The 24,078-nt window shown below is 39.2% G+C and overlaps 1 pseudogene; it reads left to right on the top strand.

Moving 5' to 3' along the window:
- The first annotated feature begins 16,300 nt into the window (after positions 1-16,300).
- LOC122138581 lies at positions 16,301-19,998 on the top strand (annotated as a pseudogene).
- The last annotated feature ends 4,080 nt before the right edge of the window (positions 19,999-24,078 follow it).

Here is a 24,078-nt window from a genome sequence, read left to right as displayed (position 1 = left end):
TGTGATATCGCTACCCTGAACTCTAGCGCTGTGGTTTAGTTGTGTATGGAGTATGCATATTACGGTAAGACTTTACAATAAAGTACCATTAGTCAACATTAGTTAATGCATTAACTAATATTAACTAGCAATAAGAAATTATGGCCTCTGTGTGGAGACGACTCGCTTGTAGGATATTCATCTCATATGCGTGTGAATCATTTTCAACTTTTTTTAAGGGAATGGTTCACTCAAAAATGAAAATTTGCTGAAAATGTCCTCACCCCCAGGCCATCCAAGATGCAGATGAGTTTGTTTCATCATCAGATTTGGAGAAATGTAGCATTTCATCACTTGCTCACCAATGGATGCTCTGCAGTGAATGGGTGCCGTCAGAATGAGAGTCCAAACAGCTGATAAAAACATCACAATAATCCACAAATAATCCACAGCACTCCAGTCCATCAGTTAACATCTTGTGAAGCAAGAAGTGTTTGTAATAAAAATAAATAAATAAAATAAAATCAATTCTATCAAGATTCAAGCCGTTGCTTCTGACTAAAATAGTCCTCTATCAGTACCGCTTCCTCTAGTGAAAAAACATCTTCCCTGAATCAGGAGAGAAATATGGACAGATCAGGCATTACAAGCCAAAACAAATATGTGGGTCGATTTTGGTGTGAGAGACAACAGGGGATTGATTTTTATTTTACTGAAGGAAGTGTTATTATGAATTACGGACCTGTATTTTGGCCAAAGGTTTAAAGTTAAAATGCTTTAATGATAGATTTGTTTTCTACAATCTTGCAGCTTTTTGCTTCACAAGATGTTAACTGATGGACTGGAGTGCTGTGGATTATTGTGATGTTTTTATCAGCTGTTTGGATTTCATTCTGACGGCACCCATTCACTGCAGAGGATCCATTGATGAGACAGTGATGTGATGCTACATTTCTACAAATCTAATGAAGAAACAAACTCATTTACAACTTGGATGGTCTGAAGGTAAGGACATTTTCAGCAAATTTACATTTTTGGGTGAATTAATCATTTTATTTAAGAATACTGAGTGCAACTTTTAATCACTTTGTGAACAAGCACCTATTCTAAATGAATAAATATAAATTAAAGTGTCTAAATACTTTTTGGGGCCATTGTTGCTGAATCATCATAACAAACAAATTTAATTTCATTATATCAAAACACTGGATTTAACAACAGAACATTGTTTGACACACACACACACACACACACACACACACACACACACACACACACACACACACACACACACACACACACACACACAAAAAAGTCTTCACGGTATATCAGCATTGCATGCACATAGTGTGAAAAGAATCATTAATTGTGTGTCCAGTGATACAGCAGTAAACAACCTGACAAGAGTATAACAGGCTGAACTCTCCTTCATCCCCACTGTGAGAATGTCTCCTTAATCACCGCAACAAACAACATGAAGCAACTTCTCAACTGCTGTATGGAGCCTCTTGAGGTGCTGTCTGCGGTTTTATTGTACTCTACTTGTTTAATATTCATTACTTCTTATTTGAGAATCATCATTTTTCTAGGGTTTTTTTATTTATTTATTTATTTTTTTTTAAGGAAGAGTGGCAAATTCTGTTACAAGGCATCTATAATGAGGCACTTCAGAAACAATACATTGCGGACAGTTGCATCAGAGCCCAAGTATTAGATGGGACACAGATTGTGATGATGTTTGATGGCACTTGCTGAACTGCTCCTCTAAACCAAGCGCTTCTCAAAAGTTTCCACCTCTAATCCGATCAGATTTTATAGTACCATCTAGTCACAATAATGGTTTTCATTCCCTTTGAGTGCTAGGAACTGTGAGCAATATAATCTGATTTCATTTTAATTTGATTAAATGGTCTATACAATAATGAAGGAGTGTTTGCCATCATGTATATGTTTTGGTTGTAGTAGTAGAGGCAGGTTTATTTCTTTAGGTGGTAGGTGGCTTTCTTCCCAAAATTTCTTTATCTTTCTTTCTTTCTTTCTTTCTTTCTTTCTTTCTTCTTTATCTTTCTTTCTTTCTTTCTTTCTTTCTTTCTTTCTTTTCTTTTTTTCCATTATATATAAATAGCAACCTGTTTTGCTTTTGTGACCTGTCTGAGTTCGCTTTGTAAAAGGTTTTTATTTTTTTTTTTTTTTTTATAGTTCACACTTTTCTAGTTTGCTTATGTTCTTTAATTAACCCTAAGCTAATGGGGATGTAACAGATAACACAGCCACTTTTAAAATTGCTGCCTGTCTTGAATCATTTACGACATACTGATTGCATCAATAGGTTACACTTAAAATTCAGTGCTGAAACCAGTCATTCTGAATTTAAAGCAGACCACTCTTAAATCCTGTCTTTAAGAAATAGAATTTGAGAATAGAATATTATCCTGCTTTTTATATTGGCTGGGTCAGTGTCTATTTATTTATTTATTTATTTATTTATGATTTATGACTAAATGTATGATGTGAGCACTTTGACCAAAGTAATAATGTGATATTGGAAGCAAAATGATAAAATATATTGTACCTAAAGAATGCATATAAATACCCAATGGTACATGATAATTTTTTGAAAGTGTATTGTCTTGTGACAGCTTTTGTACCTTTTTTTTTTTCTTTCTGAGAGTGTATGACAGTGTTGAGAACCGCTGCTCTAATCTATTAAAATATGTTTGATATTAGGGTTTGAATACGTACTCAACTTTGTTAAAGTTCTTTAAAATGTCTTTCTGTAATACAGTACATTTTGTAGACATTATATCAGGCAACAAGCATCTACCAAAAGGATCTTTTAATTTTTAATATGTAGATTAGATGATCCTTGAGAGAGCACCAACGCTGTTTATGTTTATTTATTATTCATAATATCTCTTGTTTTAATTAGTTCAGCATGTATTTAGACTCTTATTAACTCCACTCAAACAATCAGTTGGGGGCACTGTAATAATACATAATTAAAATTTGGGAAAGTTAGATTCTCTAGGAAATAAATTTTTCATTGTATAGGCCTACATCATGTTTTCTTTATCTTTTTATTTAGCCGTTCATGACTTGAATCCATAAACAGTGTGTAACCACTTGAATCAAATTAACTTTTTAGTACGCCTCTGCATACACCCAATTAATTCCCTATGAAGTTTATATATGTATATATATTTTTAATCAGATAAACTAAATGCATTTCAGGTGTTGTTCTCACTGTCATTGATTGAGCAGAGAAATATTACTGTCTTCATTCACAGTATGTATAAAGCTTCACTCAGCCTGTAATTAGCAAAGTATACAATTTGGTCAAATGCTTTTAAATGAAATTTGTTTCTGTGAATTGTGGGGACTTTTCATAGACTTCTATTATTTTATACTGACCAAACTAAATTTCATATCCCCTAACCCAACCCTCACTCTAACCCTAACTCTATCCCTCACAGAGAACCTGTTTGCATAGTTACACTTTCAGATAAACACCATTTACTATTTTTACTATTTAAAACTGTCAAACTTACTGCTTAAGCTGTTGTGGTGTTCATTCACATTGTTTCTAGATTATTGTATAGAGTGATCAGATGCATTTTAAATAATTGCTAAATTATTGCTTTTTTACAAAATAAATAAAATAAAATAAACAATTCACTGCATTTTGATCCTGACACAAAATGACCAGCTAACATTAACTGACTAATCATATCAACAGCACATGTGGAAGTTTGAATGACTTCTAGTCAGGTAAAATCACTATCATACTAAAAACATTGTAAGAGCAGACTGATGGAGGGAAGAAGCACATCTAATCATTGTGTTCTTGTTAGCAATGGTTACCTCCAAAACACATGCAGCCATCATCGCTTTGCATCAAAATTGCCTCACATGCAAGGAAAACGCTACAAAGAATATTGCACCTGAAAGAACCATTTACCCGATCATCAAGAACTTCCTGAGGAGTCAGCTATGGAATCATGTTACCACCAGTGCAGCGCTTGCTCAGGAATGGCAGCAGTTTGGTGTGAGAACATCTGTACGCACAGTGAGGCCAAGGCTTTTGGACAATGGACTGGTGTCAAGAATGGCAGCAAAGAAGCCACTTCTCTCCAAGAAAAAAGTCAAGAACAAGAATGAAATTCTGCAGGAAGTAAAAAAATTGGACAGCAGAAGACTGGTACAAAGTTATTTTTTTTCTGATTAAGCTTCCTTCTGACTGTTTGGGACATCTTGAAAAATCAATTTGTTTGGGAAAATAAAAGGTGAACGCTACCATAAGTCCTGTGCTGTGCCAACAGTGAAGCATTCTGAGACCATCCATGTGTGGGGTTACTTTTCAACCAAGGGAGTGGGCTCTCTCATAATTCTGCCCCAAAACACTGCCTGGAATAAAGAATTGTATCAAAACGTCCTGCAAGAGCGACTTCTTCCAACGATCTGTGAGCAATTTGGTGATGATCCATGGATTTCAATTGAAGATCATTACACTGACATGTAACATTACACTGGCCAGGCAACACCCCGGATCTCAATCCCATAGAGAACCTGTGGTCAGTCCTCAAAATGTGAGTGGACAAGCAGAAGCCCACAAATTGTGATTGTAACGATAAAAACTTCATAATCACAGGTAAGAAGGAGGCGGGAACCGGCGAACATTCAAATAAAACTTTAATAACAAAATAAACACAAAACAGCACGACAGCCCCTCACAGTCGACTGCCGCGCACAAACAAAAACCAAACCACAAAATAAAGCCCAGGCCTGGTCCTCTCTCGTCCTTCACTGTCGTCGCTCCTCTTTTGTATCCTTCCGATCTCCTCCGTGGGACTCGAGACCAGTGAGGGGAGCAGGTGTTGCTCATTTCCCAATCACTCCACCGGCCTTGCTCCATTCCCACGGCTCTTGGCCCCACCCCACTCGTCACAGTGATCAACTCTGAGAACTAATAAGGCAAGGATTTGGCCCAGAGGCTAATATCCTGCATGCCAGAGCGAACTGCAGAGGTTATGAAGAACAAGGGTCAACACTATAAATATTGACTAATTATATTATTTTCCAGATAAAAGTCTTTAAAACGTATGATATGCTTATCATTGTTTTTCAGTTTACCATAGAAACGTGGAAACATAATTTACAAATACTGAACAGCAAACTTTGCAAAATACAAAATGTATGTCACTGCTAAACTTTTGGCCATGACTGTACTTTTAATTAGATTATTTATAGTGTATAACTTTTACAATTTTATTTAGCACGGAAAAAAAGAATGTACTACAAATGTACTTTATGGTATTTAAGTGTTTTTTTTTTTTTTTTTTTAAAGTGCATTCAAATATACTTTTATTTCACCTCAGTGGAAACAAAGAAAAAACTGGTGTGGGGAACTAATTAACCAAGGAGACTGACTAGGGAACTGAGGTAACCAGGAATAGAGGAAAACAGAAACAGAACACTGAAAGACACTTCCTTTTGTCATATAATTACAATTGAGGAGGGAGGGTGGGGTTTCAAAAGAAAAAGAAAAATTGTCCAGGGCAAACAATACAGTCCATGGTGGAGTGAAGGGTGGGAGAGGCGGGTAGGAGCCAGGAGCAAGATGAACAAGATAGTGGTCCAAAAACCAGCAAGGAAGGAGGTCCATAGTGGAGTTGAGGGACGGAGGGTGGGAGCCATGGCGGAGAAGGCCTTGATGACAAAGGTGGCTGAGGACAAAGGTGGAGCCAGAGGGTAGGAAGAGCCAGACAGAGCCAGAGGAACAGAATGGAGGAACAGGTAGATTCTGGACGAAGAGGTGGGAAAGGGAGGCTGAGTGGGAACTCGGGAAAACAGGAGCTGCTCGGAACCAGCGGAGATGCAAGAGACTGGGAAGATACACTAAACTCAGCAGAACCAGTGGAGGCGCAGGACAGCGGAGATGCAAGAGACTCAGGAGATTCAGAAGAGGCTGGATACTCAGGAGAGACAATAGATACTAACCTGGGCAGAACCAGTGGAGATGCAAGAGACTCAGGAGATTTAGAATAGACAGGAGACTCAGGAGACACAATAGATACTAAGCTGGGTAGAACCAGAGGAGATGCAGGAAACTCACGAGAAGCAGGAGACAATAAGCTGGGCAGAACCAGTGGAGATGCAGGAGATACGAAGCGGAGCAGAACCGTGGAGGCGCAGGAGATTCAAGAGACTCAGGAGAAACAATATAATACTAAGCTGGGAGAGTTGGATGGGGCCAGAGGACGCAAGAGAAGCAGAGCATCACAATTTTCCAGAATATTAAATAGCTCAGAAGACAGTGAAAGCTAACCCCCACATACCATAGATTGTAAAAAAGATGGACGACATGTCTCCACTTCCTTCCACTATAGAAAAGTGAATCCAAAACATCATCAGTATGGCCGCTGTCATCTTGTGAAAATTACATCATTTGGAGACAGAGTCTGTGCAGTAGAGATTCGTTGGGAGCCAGAGTCTGCGCAGTAGTGATTGTGAGGTAGAGCCACGGAATCAAAGTCCCGCCCAAACTCCCACAGACCCAATCACAAGCTCACAATCATAACACCACAACCCATTTTATAGCATCAAATAACTAATTAAAAGCAAACTTATTAGAAAACTGCTCACTTGAACAACCACAAAAAACAAAACAACACAACACAACACAACACAACAATACACGGCACTTCACGACACGGCACGACACGACACGACACGACACGACACGACACGACACGACACGGATAGTCAGGGCTTTAAGGAACAACCACAACAGTCTGACAAAAGACAGAGAAACACAGGGAACTATAAAGGGGAGAGATTAGAGATAACAAGGACCAACAATTAAAACAAAAACACACACGTGGCGAGCTGTCAAACAATCCACACATACACAAACCCAAACCAAGAACAGGTGATTAGACCAAACAAACAAAAACACACACACACACACACACACACACACACACACACACACACACACACACACACACACACACACACACACACACACACACACACACACACACACACACACACACAAAACACTCAAAACACTCAAAACCTGAACCAAAGAACAGGTGATTAGACCAGAGCCCTGACAACAACCCTGACACCTCTTTTAAACTCTAAAGTAAGTGGGGCATGGGGCTTCAGTGATTAGAGTGAAATCCTGTGAGGATTGTGAGAAGTTCTCTTCTACACAAGGCCTGGTATCAACGCCTCATTTCCTGTCTTCAAAGAGGAGGCTGGTGTTGCCCTACCAGCTTTATCTGATGGTAGTTATTATTTCTTTAAATCTACAGAAATCCGATCACACTGAAACAAGCCTGTACAACTGCAGACACTGGAAAGGGGCCCTGTCATGAAAGGCTTGGCAAAACTGAATTTAATTCTACCACAATGACACAATGGAACACTTTTATTCAAATAAATGCACAGCCTCCATTCATAATCTCAGTACAGATTAGAATTTCTGTCCTACCACAAATACCAATGATTTCACAGACAAACATCAAATACTAAAGTTATAGCTAAAGGCAAACAAAAACATCCACCCCCCCCCCCCCCCAAAAAAAAATAAAAATAAAAAAATAAATTATATCATTTATTTACCCTCATGTCATTCTAAACCCATTAGACTCTGGTTAATCTTTGATTAATCACAAATGAAAGGTTTCTGTCCCTCTACTGAAAGTTTAGGTAACCATAACTTAGAGGGGTTGTAAAATGTATTAATGTAAATTAAACAGTTTTAATCTGAGTCTTGTGACAAGATACAATAAAATATTATGATTTTTTATATTATTATTATTATTATTCTTTTTTTTCGCGTAACAAAAAGCCATTAGTTGTGTACATTGTGTAAAGGCAAGAAAAAAAAATCTGATGAGATTTTGTGCTTTTCACATGTGCTTGTGTGTAATATGAATCAAATGGTCTGTGGTCAGAGATTTTCCACACCCTTCCACAACCACCATTAGCTTGAACCACTGATCACATGGATCCATGGATTCATGCTGTTCTAATAATGGACATACCATCTGCATGTCTCAGCAGAATTTGAGATTCATCAGACGAGGTGACATTTTTCCAATTGTCCACTATACACTTGGGTGAGCCTGTGAACACTGTGGCCTCAGCTGAGCCACCATGACTGGAACATGATGTGATAACATGGCTATATGCAGAGTAGTACTCTATAAATTTATATATTATAGGGGAAGTAGGGTAAGGTGGTATTTGCAGTCCATTTGGAGTATTTTTTCCCAGGCAGCATGTTATATTATTATTATTATTATTTTTTTTTTTTTTTTTTTTTTTTTGTAAAATACTATAACTAAAGTTATATACTGTATATTAAATTGTCTCTCCAAACAATTCACTATCATACTCTATATGTAAGTTTTATAATATGACATATACATTACTAGACATAAATAATGACAAAATAATGGTATTGTCATTATGCTTTTTTGTTTTATATTTTCAGTGTTTTCCAGTTCCATTCCCACATGCCAGATACACTCATGCTCATGCTTTAACTGGTGGCTTACAAAAGGATAATGCTCCTGTTGATTTGGATGTCTGTATCACACAGCCGGTGTAGACAGCATGCTTCACCCTGTGGATAAGACACTAAAACCTTAGCTGAGCAATGGACTTTGTCACACTAATTTTAGACCTGTTTTGCCACCGTAGTCCTTCCTGTTTTTCCTTATTTGGTCTTGTTCCTGTCCTCGTTCTGTCTTATTAGTTTGATTAGTCATTCCATGCACCTATGTTTCCCCAATCATCCCCTGTATTTAAGTCATAGTCTGTGCCGTCTGTTTCTGTTAGGTCTACTTGTTGTCCACATGTGTTGGCTCAAGTGTTTATTGTGGATTGTCCCGTATTTCTTTGATTAAAAGCTGTTAAATGTTTCCTCATGACTCCAGCGTATTCCCTCAACAGCGTAACATGACATACATACATACATATACATATATATATATATATATATATATATATACTTTGGAAAGTTAGACTAACATTAGGTAACAAACATGTTCTTTCGCTACCAAATGGTGTAGTGCTCAGAACCAACACAGCTCAATAACTTTAACCAACTGTTCTCAAGGGCCTTGCCTTGCCTTGATAAATGAGGTCAGTTCCACTCATGTTCATACTGGTGGTCCACAAAATCTGAAATGTGTTGAAAGTTGAGTTGAAGTCGACTAGTCGTGGGTGATGTCATTAATGAACAAATAAGTCTGGAGCTGTGACAAACACCTTGTGCACAGCTATGGCATATGACACAGGACTGCCCACATGGCTAGTGCTCCTATAACAGCTTATTTTTACTTTTGTCATTGGTTCGTTATATTACTCACAGATTTCTGCTCGTTCCAAATCAGATACAGAAGTAGCACAGTAAAGACTACATTTATATGAATGCATTAAAAAGTGAAAAAGTGAAAAAGTGAAAGTGACATACATACAGCCAAGTTTGGTGACCCATATTTAGAATTTGTGCTCTGCATTTAACCCATCCAAAGTGCACACACACCGTGAACACACACCCGGAGCAATGGGCAGCCATTTATGCTGCGGCGCCCGTGGAGCAGTTGTGGGTTCGGTGCCTTGCTCAAGGGCACCTCAGTCGTGGTATTGCTGGCCCGAGACTCAGCCTTAGTGGAGGCGATTGCGTGTGTGAATGAATTCTACCTGGCAGCATCTCTCTACTAGTAGTGAAGCTGTAGGATTTAATTATGAAGAAAAATATACTAGAACTTTTCGGTCTCTAAGCTATTTTATTGAGAAATCACAGAACAGTGTTGACAATACACGCTATTGTCTGAAGCCTATGTGTGTGCGGTACAGTGCAGCAGCACATCAGATTAGAACAGCGATTAACTTACCTGTACAATAAGCTATTTAAAACGTGCATTCTCCCGTTCAGTTTTGAGCATAAGTATGCATAATCACACACGTCTTGTGGAGCGCTTTCGGAGTATGTATTTATTTGTCATTTTAACTATTTGGAAATGAAGCGTAAATATTGAAGTCCTTCAAAGATTTCTTATCCTGTTGCACCCTCTATAGGACCAGCGACTAGTCAACGTCAAGGTGAAAGCAGCATGGAAGAGCATTAAAGTCAACTAGTCGATTAATCTGTGCAACCCCTAGTGGCCACTGAGGGTTCTGAGGCTGAGGGTTGCTGCTAGTCACCATGGTTAATGATTACTCTTTGAAACAGGAGGCCAGGAGTCTCTTGTTAGTACTGCCCAGCTGTCCCGCTTGGTGAAAGTGACTGGTTGCAGAGACGGTTACAGTGAATCATCATCTACATGTCTAACTCTGCCCCATCATAGGGCCATCGACTTGTTCAACCCCAAGATGTTGGCAGACAAAGTGGAGGCCCTTGACCAGAAGCTGTTGGAGACTGTTTAGACTCAGCACACCTGGGAGCAAAGCTGCTTTCATCTGGACAGCACATAGGGAGTGATGGATGAACTTATGCCCACTGACCAATCCCTCAGGGGCATGGGATTCAATGTTGGGCTGGACCTTGTGTGGTGTGTCAACCACCAAATCTTGCATGAGCACATCTTGGAAATAGTGGATTTTGCCACAAGATACCTAGAATGGTAAGTGGGAATGATAAGGCTACAGCTATGTTGCTGTATTGAAGATTCCCAAGAGCACAACAACTTCCTAATTTCTTAAATGGAAGAAGTTTGGAACGGTCTGTACTCTTTCTACTGTTAGTCCCTGTCCAAACTGAGAAATCGAGGAAGAAGAGTCTGCTCACCCTGGCTGTGCTCCTGGTTATGTGGAGATGAGAGAAACTTGCAGAAGGACAGCCATCACTGCAACACAGCAAAAATGAAGAAATATTCTTACTGAAAACTTGAAAATGTCTGTCCACTGCCAGTCCTCAAGCATCTGACAGAGCTTGAGAGGCTTTGCAGAGATGAATGGCAGAAAATCCCCAAATCCAAGTGTGCACAGCTTGTCGCATCTTACCCAAAATAATTAAGGCTGTAATTGCAGTCAAAAGTGCTTCAACAAATACTTGTCAATATGATATTTTAGGTTTTTTTCTTTTTAATGAATTTTAGCGTTCAAAACTTTATTTATTTATTTATTTTTGCTTTGTCAGTATAGGGTATGGAGTGTACAAAATAGCCGAAGACAGAAAAAAAAAATCAATAAATAATACTTTCTGAATGAACTGTATGGCACTAAGAGGACTTAGTTTCAAACAGAAAAGTTTCCCCTCTAACTAAGAAATTCATATACAGCTCTTTATTTATTTATTTTTTCTGCTGTCTTTGCCTCGCTAAATACTTCTGACAGGTGCTCATTAATGGCGTCAATACATAGCACAACCTGTAAAAAGGACAGAAACCAGGAGAAAAGGTGCACAGTAAAATACAAATACAAGAACAGGAAAACATTAAATATATAATAAAATATAAGCTAGAGGAAGTAAAAAATTATATGCTGTTTTTTTTTTTTCAGCACAGTAGAAGGCTTTCCTGGATTCAAAAAGGACAGCAACTTCTGGCTTCACATTACAATGACTACATTTACATGCACATCACTTTCTCACTGAGGTCCATATTCAGGTTAAGCCTTTGTTTCAAAACAAAGTGTGACAGAGGCCTTTGTCAGTCTCATGCATCGTGAACGCAACTCATTAACATAACTGTACAATGTTAAAGACAGAAAAGGTCAACTTTGAATAAGCATTTTATAATAATAGGTTTAGGGGCAAGAAACACATTATATGGGGTGTATTTGGTAGAGGGTGTGTTACAAGATGCAGTGGGTCAAACTCCCTCATTTCAGAAAGGTCATATGCAGTGTCCTATAGCACGAACTGAGATGAACAAACTCAGAGTTTCAGAGTAGGTTTAGAGTTGACAAAACCAAACAAATCCAACCTGGTTTAGATCAGGATCAGCAGGTTCACAAAGCTCGATATAAACAATTTCTTTCAACTCGGAGTTTGAACCAGAGTTTGTGATTTACTCTGGAGCATGTGCACCTTAAAATGTGACACATGCAGCAAACAGACAATTACAACGAACATGGAGACCATCAGCAAAGCATCAGTTTGGTTCTCTTCTCGCGAGAGTCTGAAGATTAAGAGATGTCATTATCAAAAACAAATTGAATTGATTTTTCAAGGAATGAATAAACACTTCTGCTGAAGCAAAAGTTTGAGAAAATATATTACTATGCAAAGGAATCTACTGATATTTGTCAATTTGCTCAATGCTGATTGGTCCAATTTGGGTTTGCAATCTCTAACCCAGAATAAAACTGTGTAGCGGAAGTTACCATGGTGATAAAACCCGCTCAAAACCAACCCATCTTCTTAAGCCCGAAAACTCATCAGGCTCACCTGATTTTGCTAAAACTAAACGCAAACTTACCTGGTTTGATGTTAACACTACCACCCCAAAAGTGAAGGAATCTGGGATTTTATTGATTGATCTCTTTGTGTCCAGATTCAAATTACATTTTGGTTACTTTGTTGAATATTAGAGGAATTGGTGCTTTTTGTTGTTAAAATCTTTCCAGGAGTGCAGGAAAAAATGATAAACGGAAAAAATGAATAAAGAATGAAAATAGTTTATAATGTAGCCAGTGTCAAAAAATGAAGGTGTGTGGTTAGTCTAAAAGAGGGGGAATTAAATTGGGACATGACCCAGGCTAGACTCCAAGCAGTTTTGTCTGAATGATTGTTATTTCTAGATTTCAGAAAATGTCTATACTTATCAACATATGTCTACCAAAAACATAGTACATTGATTAAAGTTAGGTGAAAACAATGCCTGAATAAAAAGCTTGAGTAGAAAGAGAAGTATAAGTCACAGTGACAAGAAGATAGCTGCCACTAGCTGAAATCACCATGCTTTTCAACAGTTCTAACTACAGGCTTGGGGACTAACAGAATGCTTGAAATGACATGTTTAATATAGGTGATAATGAAGGGATAGCTCATAGAACGTATACTAATTCTTTTAACACTTTTTCCCTATACATTCCAGTCACCATGCCTGGTTTGCTTTGTTGAATTTAGAATGTTAATCTAATGCACAAATGTTCCACCCTCTCTCTCTCTCTTTTGGAGGGGGGAGGGGGATGCATTTAAATAAAGAGACAGTCATAGATAGCCAAATCAAAGCCAAAGATACTTTACACCAGTATACTTCACTCTTGCAATTTTAGCCATGTCTACAACTACACTTTTGCTTTCTATTTCTAATTTTCTGAGTCAGAAGACATTACATAGGTTTCTCTGCCTGCCCACGGACCACCTGCCACGCATCTCCTGCATATTTAGAAAGGGTTTTGACTAACTTTGAGAAAAAAAAAAAAAAAAAAAATCAAAACAAAGTGCTTAAATCTAGGCTATTGCATGTCCCAGAATAACAATCTGACAAGGATTAAAAAAGCTTCAAGCTTCTTGGTGTCCATATGAAAGGAGAACTCACATGGTCAGTACATTTTTTTTTTTTTTACATGTGTATATTGGAGAGCAAGCTGATTGGATGCAATAATGTACATTGAAATAATGTGGTTTCATCAAAAGGAACTACCATGGTTGAACAACCTCAGAGCTCACAACAGGTCACTCTTTAAAGGTTCAAATACAAACAAACGAAAAACAATAACTTAAGTATAAAAGCCTTTGATGGAGAGAGGAAAAAAAAAACTGGTTAAGTATGCAGTTATTTTGTCAAAGGGAATAACAATATAACAATTATTTTGAACAAGTATATATCTAATTACTACAGTAAATTTATGCACACACTTTAAAAAGTCCATGTTTTATAGTAGCATTACATCCCACCACAGTAATGAAGTAGGTTAAAACAACAGCAACACTATTTAAGCTCCTATAAGAAAAAAATATTCATATATTCATAGGCCAGTCTCACTAATATCACTAATACTGTGGCAGATTTTCCTCAATTTACCAATACATCTGTCATTCATGAACTGGACTGTATTTGCATCCAGAGTGTAAATGAGGCAGAAAGCCTGATTAAGCTGTAAAGGGTCACCAACATAATCTTTACTCTCATGACTGAGTGGCTCCTCTGGTTTGAGCTAAGATTTAAAATAGAGACAAAATATGTACTGGTGAACTCAGGTGTACTGAACAAATACAAATCCTTTATGAAAATGTTTATATTTTCTAAAAAATGACTTTGGTTTGGCCAATGCAATAGGTGTAATTTTAAGCAGGAAAAGGTTATTTTGTTTGGAACTAATAAACTAGTACCAGTAAACAGCCAATATGCTAATAATATATCTATCGAAAACTTGAAGTGTCTACTTTTAAATGAAGTAAGCGTAACCGAGACTTAATTCAGGGTTATAAAGAAAAAATATGCATTTACATTTTAATTAGTGCTGTCAAACGATTAATCGTATCTAAAATAGGTTTAATAAAAAGGTTTTGTTTACATAATATATGCATGTGTGCTGTGTATATTTATTGTGTATATATAAATACACACACATACAGTATATATTTTGAAAATATTTACATGTATATACATTTACTATATATATTTGTACTTTTATATTTTATATTATATATAAATATATTTAGCATATAAACATAATATATTTTTCTTAATACATGTGTGTGTTTGTATTTATATATACATAATAAATATACACATTATACACACATATTGTCACACTACAGTGCCGGAAGGAACATGGAGCAGAGGATAATCGAAATAGTCTTTATTAATCCAACACGGGGTTCCAGCATGGCAAACAGGAGGAAGACACACGCATGGAACTGGTAGACCCGACAAAAGTGAACTGAAAGGACTAGGGTTTATAAAAGGCAGGATAATTGGGGAAGAACGAGACACACCTGGCGACAGGCAAATTGCGGTCCATTTAATTTTACTTTACAAATTTGCTATCACAAATTCAGTGGTTCAAATTCAGTAGAAAATTCAACATTTCATATCTGGGAGCTGCAGGAATAGCAGTAGAGCACTGATGCATGATCTTCAGCTGCTGTCAGTCACTCACCAGCAGGTGACGCAAACAAAACCATTTCTGCATTTGTGATCGGAGAAATGACAAACAACAAGCACTACTCTTCACCAGCGGTTCTCAACTCCAGTCCTCGCACCCCCCCAGCTCTTTATATTTTGCATGTCTCTCCTTGTTAACTCACCTGATTCAGATAAACAGCTCGTTAGAAGTGAGCTCCGTGCATGAACTGTGTTCCAATTGACATGGTCCCTACACAGTGTTCATTGCTCCCTACTCCCTGAGCAGGTGAAATCTGTTGAAGTTTACTTCATTTTGGAATATTCATTCATGGATTGGCGCTGCGCAGTGTCTTCACACACGGACAAATGTGACATCATATACTTTTGTAAATAAATACAATGTAAAATCATGTCTCGCTCACTTCAGTGCACTTTGAATGGAACATTTACTTCGCTTCGAACTGGAATCATGGCGGAATATCCTGTGATGTCCACTTCGCAGGGCACTTACGTTCGAATAAAACAAACGTCTGAAGCGATAAGAGAAACATACAAAATGTGCAGAGCAGGGGGTGCAAGGATTGTAATTGAGAACCACTGCTCAAAACTCGCGTTTGAATCATCAGTGGCAAATCCTTTACATCAGGGTTATTCAAATCTTACCCTTGAGGGCCAGTGCACTGAAGAGTTTAGCTCCAACCCTGATCAAACTCACCTACCTGTGATTTTCTAATGATCCTGAAGACACTGATTAGCATGCTCAGGTGTGTTTGATCAGGGTTGGAGACAAAATCCGCAGTGCATTGGCCCTTAAGGGTAAGATTTGAATAACCCTGCTTTACATACTGTATGTAAAGGTACTTACAGTCTGTGAGTCAGAAGCGCCGGCACTGTAGTCTTCTCTGCCAGATATATTTCTATGGCTGCTTCCACATTGACTGCAAACATTCGCGCACTGAAAATGCAAATGTTTTTTTTCTTTCCAACCAGCTCGACAAAGCGAAAACATGGGCCGTCCAATAAGATTTGAGCTAGGATCACATGACCTGAGCAGCTGCTGTTGCACAAAAGGGTGAGAGTAGTGGCGCTGTTTCGAAAACCAGTGTAAACAAACAACGAAGAAGAGTATCCTGTATAAGAAAGTGGATGCTGAGTTCTTGTTATCGAATTCACACCTGGACGCTAGGTGCCACCGGCCAACAATGAATTTTTCTTCAGATATGTATCTCGTATATGGATTTAACGACTCCGCCAATGCCAGTCCCAAGCCCGGATGCAAAAGGATGAGGGTTGGGCGTCAGGCTAGCAACCTGTCACCATAAAACAAACCATTGCTATGGAAACAGCAAGAATAAATGGAAATTCTGGTCTAATTAGCGGGATTTTGTCTCCGATTAATATGATGCTGTCAGAACAAACTGGCAGACACCCGATATTGGAAACGGTTTTCTCTGCCAGAAATATTACAAGAATTGGAAAGTGTAAAGGTCAGATGGATGACAAATGGCTGAATTAGCAGTGACAGCAAGACCATCTTGTACGTGGGTCAAGAAGAACGGCACGAATGTGGAGTAGGCCTTATCCTGAGCAAACGAGCAATGAAAGCACTCCTTGGCTGGAAGCCCGTCAACGATCAGATCATCACAGCCTGTTTTGCCTATGGACAAGTTTATGCACCTATGCACAGTACGGATGACGTGGCAAAGGACGAATTCTACAAAAAGCTTCAAAATGTCTTTGATGACATCCCAAATCATGACCTGAAGATCCTTATTGGGGATTTCAACGCCCAGCTGGGTGGCAATAGTCGAGGACATCTGCCCTCATCAGTAACAAAGGGGAGCAGCTGGCGTCGTTCTGCCAGAATAATGGGTTGTGCATTTGAAACACGTACTTCCAACACTGGCAAATCCACGAGAAGACCAGATGGCCAAAATTTAAACGAGATTGACTTCATATACGTCAGCCAATAGTTGAGGTCATACTGCGCGACGTGAGGGTCTACAGAGGAGCAGACTTTGGATCTGATCATTACCTAGTCAATGCGGATATCAAGCTCAAGCTCTGTAACCAAAGGCAGCCCATACCAAGGAAACCGTTCGTGATCAAGAAGTTCAAAGACCCCTCCACCGCAGATGCTTTCACCCTGGAACTGCTCAACCACTTTGCCCCTCTTGAAGAGATGGCGAATGTAGAGGACCTCTGGGAAAACCTCAGAGATACCACCATGGAGTGCACCCAAAATATTATTGGGAGGCATCGAGGAAGATGGAAGGAAGAGTGGATCCAAGATCGATCGTGGAAGTTGATCGATGAGAGAAAAGCCGCAAAGCTTAAAAGGTACCAGGCTAAAACAATGGACAAGATGGAACAATGGACTTGTGAAGAAAAGCTGTCGGGAAGGATAAGAAGGAATGGCTAGAGCGTAAAGGTGCTGAAATGCAGGAAGCTGCTGACCGAAATGACCATGAAATGACTGGAACAAAGAGTAACTCCAGCGTTCCAATCAAGGACAAAAATGGGAAGCTTTTGATCGCCCAAGACGAGCAGAACAAGCGGTGGATGGAACATTTCCGGGAGACATTCAGTCAGCCAGATACGACCACCACATACGACTTCAATGTGGAGGATGCCCAGAAGCAGCTTCAGGTGAACACTGGTGACATCACCATCAAGGAAGTGAAGATTGTGATCAAAAGCCTAAAGAACAACAAGGCGACTGGCTTGGATGAAATAACAGGGGAGATCTTGAAGTACGGAGGGCAGCCCATGGCAGAGAAGCTAACATCACTCTACATTTACATTTACATTTACACCTCAGAGGATCCCGGGTATAACACATTCAAAATATTTACACCAGAGCAGATATTCATGAACAGAAGCTTAGTTACATTCATAAACACAAGCATGCTTTGTAAGTAGGCTTATACAATATATATAGTTATAAACATATATGGCTATATTCGTGAACAGAGAATAGCCTATCACAGTAAAGTTTTGTCTAATCATCCTTACTGACATAAGGCTAGTAACATTATAACTCATATTTTTTATATTGTATTGCTGTTTTATGTTATAGAACATTAAAAAAAAAAAAATCCTGGCATCTTGAGACATTAACATTCTATGAATTAAACTTTATAATATTTCACTATTATAAAATTATAGTGTGGGAAGTCGTGGCCTAATGGTTAGAGAGTCGGACTCCCAATCGAAGGGTTGTGAGTTCGAGTCTCGGGCCGGCAGGAATTGTGGGTGGGGGGAGTGCATGTACAGTTCTCTCTCCACCTTCAATACCATGACTTAGGTGCCCTTGAGCAAGGCATCGAACCCCCAACTGCTCCCCGGGCGCCGCTGCATAAAATGGCTGCCCACTGCTCCGGGTGTGTGTTCACAGTGTGTGTGTGTTCACTGCTCTGTGTGTGTGCACTTCGGATGGGTTAAATGCAGAGCACAAATTCTGAGTATGGGTCACCATACTTGGCTGAATGTCACGTCACTTTCACTTGATTATACATTTAGTCAGAAATTATAGTTTGGAAAAAGTCTAACTAGTAACATGTACAAGTTATGTGAAAACTAATACAAGTAGGTTAATAAAAAAAAAAAGACATACTCATGTTTCTGATCTCTGCTGGATCAAGCCGATGCAACAATAATCCAAAGGTAATCCAAAGCTTCTTGAGGTTAATTCTGTCTTATTTGTCACAGCGAGTCTTTTCTGAGGGGAATTCTGTCTTATTCCTCTCAGCGCGAAGCGAAAAGTAAAATTTAAAACACTCGGTGCTTTGTTTGCTCTGATATGGGTGGTTACCCGATGTGAGCTTCACGTGGATGATTGTAATATTAATAGCACGCTCAGAGCGTGGGTGTGGTCGCATTAGATATAATGAAGGGAGACGTGAAAGACTGGACATCGCGTTGGTTTCATATGGATTTCTTTATCACAGAATATTTGTTTTCGATATCTTAGTTTAAAAGTAGACATGATCTCATGTCTCTGTGTTGAGTATTTGCTGAGTTACAGTTCATTTTAATGATGCGTATCTAAATGAAGATCACCGCAGACCAAGGCGGCGGACAGCATACCCTGTTTGTTTTCTTTATTTTATAAATGCACCAAGTTTAGTTGTTATTATGTGTGTATACAAATAAAAGTAGACCCTTTACAGATTCGATTGATGTATTGCTCTTATCGATCAAAACTGAAAGTGTAATTTAAGTTATTTTCTGTGTTATCAGGAGAAGATGCCACAAAACACATATCCGCATTTGTCGACCCCAGAGGGTTAACAAATGCTGGCGAAATGGTGAAGTCCCAGAGGACTGGCCAAGGGGCACCATAGTCAAGATCCTCAAGAAATGCAATATTTCAGAGTGTACTAACTGGTGAGGCATTAACCTCCTCTCTGTGCCTGGAAAGGCATTCTGTGTTGTACTCCTCCAACGCCTATGGAGTACTCTCGATCAGCGCTTGCGGGGAGAGCAAGCCAGTTTCCATGGCAGAAGGTCATGCAGCGAGCGAATCTTCATCCTCTGTAACATCATCAAGCAGTGCGTCGAATACCGGCATCCGCTAGCCATTAACTTCGTAGACTTCAAGAAAGCCTTCGGCAGCATCTACCGTGAGTCTCTTTGGTGGATTCTATGCTTGTACAGGGTACCGGAGGCCTTTGTCACCATCTTCAAAGACATGTACCTATGCTCGTGCTGCTGCATCAAGACCGAAAATGGCCACACAGACTTCTTCAAGATTGTGACTGGGGTCAGGCAAGGATGCATCCTGTCCCCACTCCTCTGCCTCGTTGCCCTCGACTTCATCATGCGGCGAGCTGGAGCACGCATTGGGGCTGGCATCCACTGGTCCGAACATGATCATCTTGTCGACCTGGATTTCACAGACGACATCCTTTCTATGGAGAACAACCGGATCCCCAAGATGGCCATGCGATGGGTCCCTCTTGGTGCCAAACGCCCATGAGGACACCCTCGGAACACCTGGCAAAGAATGTTCCTACAAGATCTGAAGATGCTTAACATGGCTTGAGATGATGCCGAAGCTCTCACCCAAGACCGAAGTCGATGGAAAATGATTGCTGCCTGATATGCTACATAGCATGGGAGGAACTAAGTCTAAGTAAGTAATATGGATTTAACATTTAAATTAAGATAAACAAAGTTTGTTTCTACACCGAAACACAAACTATCTTTAATGCTTACAAGAATAGGCTACATCCTAAAATATAATTAGTATATAATATAAAATAAAATATAATACAAGTACAATTAGCATCAAGCTAAACTTGAAAATGTATGTAATTATTAATGTATTTCCTTACCTTCTTTAAACCATCATCGAGTGCTTGTAATAACTTCTGATTGTGATCTATAGTCGATTTTGATTCTATAATAAGCAGACACATGCACTTTTTGTATATTTAATAACACTACATTGCTAATATTTGTTATAAACATCCTTTATTGCTATAAAAAATACCATGAGATGAATTAATAGTTAATGTGTAGAAAAATGCTTCACTCGATTTTTTTTTTTTTTTTTTAATACAGAAGATCTAGACTAGAGAGTGAATGCGTTCTGACTCATAACACTCATGCATTTGGAAGAAAACGGATGGTACTCTACAGATCACATGATTCAGTGGAGAATTATTAGAAATGTTATTTTGTGTAAATAATTAATTAATTAATTAATTAATTAATTATATGAATCTACATTGCTGTGAAAATGTTTTTGCCCCCTTCCTGTTTGCATATTTGTCACACTTAAAAGATTCAGATCATCAAACAAATGTTAATATTGCACAAAGATAATGCAAGTAAATAAAAAATGCAGTTTTAAATGATGATTTTATTAATTAAGGGAAAAAAAGCTGTCCAAATACACCTCCCCCCACGAAAAAAAAAAATCCCCCCCTCTTGTTAAATCACGAAAGAACTGTGATTAACCATATTATTTTAGAAAGTGGAGTTAAATTTCAATAGCCACATCCAGCCTTGATTACTGCCAGACCTGTTGAATCAAGAAATCACTTAAATAGAACATGTCTGACAAAGTGAAGAATGCTTAAAGAGCAACATATCATGCTGCGATCTAAATAAATTCAAGAACAGGTGAGAAACAAAAAAGTTGACATGTATCAGTCTGGAGAGGGTTATAAAGCCATTTCTAAGGCTTTGGGACTCCAGCGAACCATGGTCAGAGCCATTATGCACAAATGGAGAAAACTTGGAACAGTGGTGAGCCTTCCCAGGATTTCCAAAATTACTCCAAGAGCGCAACAACAACTCATCCTGGAGGTCATAAAAGAACCCAGAACAACATCTAAAGAACTGCAGGCCTTACTTGCCTCAATTAAAGTCAGTGTTCATGATTTAGCAATAAGAAAGAGACAGGGCCAAAATGGCATAAAACGGAAAACACCAAAGAAAAACAAATCAAAAACCCATAAATAACACAACAACACAAAGGCTTGTCTTACATTTGCCAAAAAATATCTTGATTGTCCCCAAGACTTTTGGGCAAATATTCTGTGGACTGATGGGACAAATGTTTAACTTTATGGAAGGTGTGTCCTGTTACATCTGTCATAAAACTAACACAACATTTCATAAAAAGAACACCATACCAACAGTCAAACATGGTGGTGGTAGTGTAATGGTCTAGTGATGCTTTGCAGCTTTAGGACCTGGACGATTTGAATTCTTGAAACCATGAATTCTGCACTCTATCAGAAATTCAGCCATCAGTTTGTGACCTCAGGCGGACTTGGGTTATGCAGCAGGACAATGATCCCAAACACACCAGCAAGTGCACCTCTGAACAGCTCAAGAAAAACAAAATTAAGATTTTTAAGTCCGGACGTAAATCCGATTGAATCAGAATCAGAAAGAGCTTTATTGCCAAGTATGCTTGTGCATACAAGGAATTTATTTTAGTGACATAAGCTTCCAGTACACAGAGACAACAACAACACACAGACAAAAAATAAAAAATAAAAATCGCAAAATAAATAAATTGTATGAACAGTTGTGCTATAGATGATAATGGAATAAAACAGAGTGAGATGCAGGGATGTACTATCACACTATAACAAATAAATAAAAAAAAAATACAACAATATCACAAATTTTTACTGCATTATTGGGGAACATTTAACTGTTCATGAGGTAGATTGCCTGGGGGAAGAAACTGTTCTTGTGCCTGGCTGTCCTATTTGCAGCTCTGAAGCGCCGGCCAGATGGCAAAAGTTCAAAAGGGGTAACTTGGATGTGAGGGATCCAGAGTGATTTTCTGAGCCCTTTTCCTCACTCTGGATGTATACAGTTCTTGAAGGGTGGGCAGGGGAGCACCAATAATCCTTTCAGCAGTCCGAACCGTCCTCTATAGTCTTCTGATGTCTGATTTTGTAGCTGAACCAAACCAGACAGTTATTGAAGTACACAGGACAGATTTAATGACGGCTGAGTAGAACTGTTTCAGCAGCTCCTGTGGCAGGTTAGCTTCCTCAGCTGGCGAAGGAAGTACAACCTTTGTTGGGCCTTTTTAACAATGGAGTCAATGTGATTGTCCCACTTCAGGTCCCGAGAGATGGTGGTTCCCAGGAATCTGAATGACTCCACTGCAGCCACAGTGCTGTCTATGATGGTGAGTGTGGGGTGTGCAGGGGAGTTTCTCCTGAAGTCTACTATCATCTCCACTGTTTTAAGAGTGTTCAGCTCCAGGTTGTTAAGACTGCACCAGACAGCCAGGGCTGTTGGGATGATGGTGTTGAAAGCCGAACTAAAGTCCACAAATAGGATCCTCACATAAGTCCCTGCTTTGTCCAGATGTTGCAGGATGAAGTGCAATCCCATGTTAATTACATCATCCACGGACCTGTTTGCTCGGTAAGCAAACTGCAGGGGGTCCAGTAAGGGTCCAGTGATGTCCTTCAGATAAGCCAGTACCAGTTTTTCAAATGACTTCATGAAGACAGAGGTTAGAGCCACAGGTCTGTAGTCATTAAGTCCTGTTATCTTGGGTTTCTTTGGAACAGGGAAAATGGGGGAGCATTTGTTGCAGGAAGGCACTCCACACGACTCCAACTGTGAAAAGATGGTGGCCAGCTGGTCAGCATAGGTTTTCAGACAAGCTGGTGAAACACCATCTGGGCCTGGTGCTTTTCTTCTTTTGTTCTTCCTGAAGACCTGGCGCACATCATCCTCACTGATTTGAAGTGCAGGAGGGGGGAGAGGGGGATTGCAGGAGGTGCTAACGGTTGTGAAGGGAGATGGTCAGAATGGGTGTGGGGGGGGTTCCAAATCTACAATAAAACTCATTCAGGTCATTAGCAAGTTGTTGTTTAACCTCAGTGCAGGGGGGGGGGGGCATGTGTCTTGTAGTTTGTGATGGCTTTCACCCCTTTCCACACAGAAGTTGAGTCACTGGAAGTGAACTGATCTTCCAACTTTTTAGCGTAGGTCCTTTTAGCCACTCTAATCTCTTTGTTCAGTGTGTTCCTGGCCTGATTATACAAGACTCTGTCCCCATTTCTGTAGGCATCCTCTTTGGCCTGACGAAGATGTCTGAGTTTTGCTGTAAACCATGGCTTATCATTATTGAATGTTAAATATGTCCTGGTAGGAATGCATATATCCTCACAGAAACTAAAATAGGATGTTACAGTCTCTGTGAGTTTCATCCAGATCGGTGGTAGCAGCTTCAAAAACACTCCAATCATTAAGTTCTAAACAGTATTTTCGTATAACAATAACCAAACAGTCTTTACTACAGGTTCAGCAGATTTAAGTTTTTGCCTGTAGGTTGGTATAAGATGAACCAGGCAGTGATCAGACAGCCCCAAAGCTGCTCGTGGAACAGAGTGATATGCATCCTTTATTGTGGTTTAACAGTGATCTAGTATGTTACTGTCTCTGGTGGGACATGTAACATGCTGTCTGTATTTTGGCAGTTCACGGGAGAGATTGGCTTTATTAAAATCCCCAAGAATGACTAAAACAGAGTCCAGTGCTGTTCTGTCTCTGTGATCTGATCAGCGAG

This window comes from Cyprinus carpio, chromosome B10 (assembly GCF_018340385.1).
Source record: "Cyprinus carpio isolate SPL01 chromosome B10, ASM1834038v1, whole genome shotgun sequence".
In the NCBI taxonomy this organism is placed as follows: Eukaryota; Metazoa; Chordata; class Actinopteri; order Cypriniformes; family Cyprinidae; genus Cyprinus; species Cyprinus carpio.
This window is presented reverse-complemented; position numbering and strand designations above follow the sequence as displayed.